Raw genomic sequence first — 665 nt, forward strand, 5'->3', positions numbered from 1 at the left:
TGCTATAATGCTATGGTGTCAGATTCTGTGATTATATGAACATGTCTATCTTAGATTTAGATTTGGTATAAATTATTTTTTGAAGACGAAAAATATTAAAGATGGGCGGGTTGGTATTAGATGCAACCCAGAAGTTTTAAGATGTGTTATGTTTGATATTAATTGTAAATTCCATCTTGTAAACTGCATTTTTGTTGGGAGGAGAGGGTAAATAATTGTAAAAAGGGCATAAAATTAACATAACAAGAAATATAATTTACGCGTTTAGATTAAATCTTTATCAGAATTCCACTGCATTTAACCGAAACGCGTCAGTCACACTGAATATCTCATGCTATATGGTATTTATTTATTTTCTTATCTGTGTCCTTCATTACTCATGTTTCTCTTATCATTTTTATACAATATATACACAGAATATTAAAGGATGAAGTGAAATACTGTTCCGAGTGCAAAGTCATAAATATTTTTTATAAATAAAGTTTATAAATACATTAACAAACAACATATCAACAACGAAATGGCACAAGAGACGTAAACAACAGAACAAGAAATTAAATAAACTTCACAAGTACAACAAACAACAGGGTTGATAAAGGCGATAACAAACAGACGTAATGTACAAAGATATAAAAATGGGAAATAATCCCTGAACTCAAAATTCA

The sequence above is a fragment of the Penaeus monodon genome, chromosome 32, assembly GCF_015228065.2.
Source record: "Penaeus monodon isolate SGIC_2016 chromosome 32, NSTDA_Pmon_1, whole genome shotgun sequence".
In the NCBI taxonomy this organism is placed as follows: Eukaryota; Metazoa; Arthropoda; class Malacostraca; order Decapoda; family Penaeidae; genus Penaeus; species Penaeus monodon.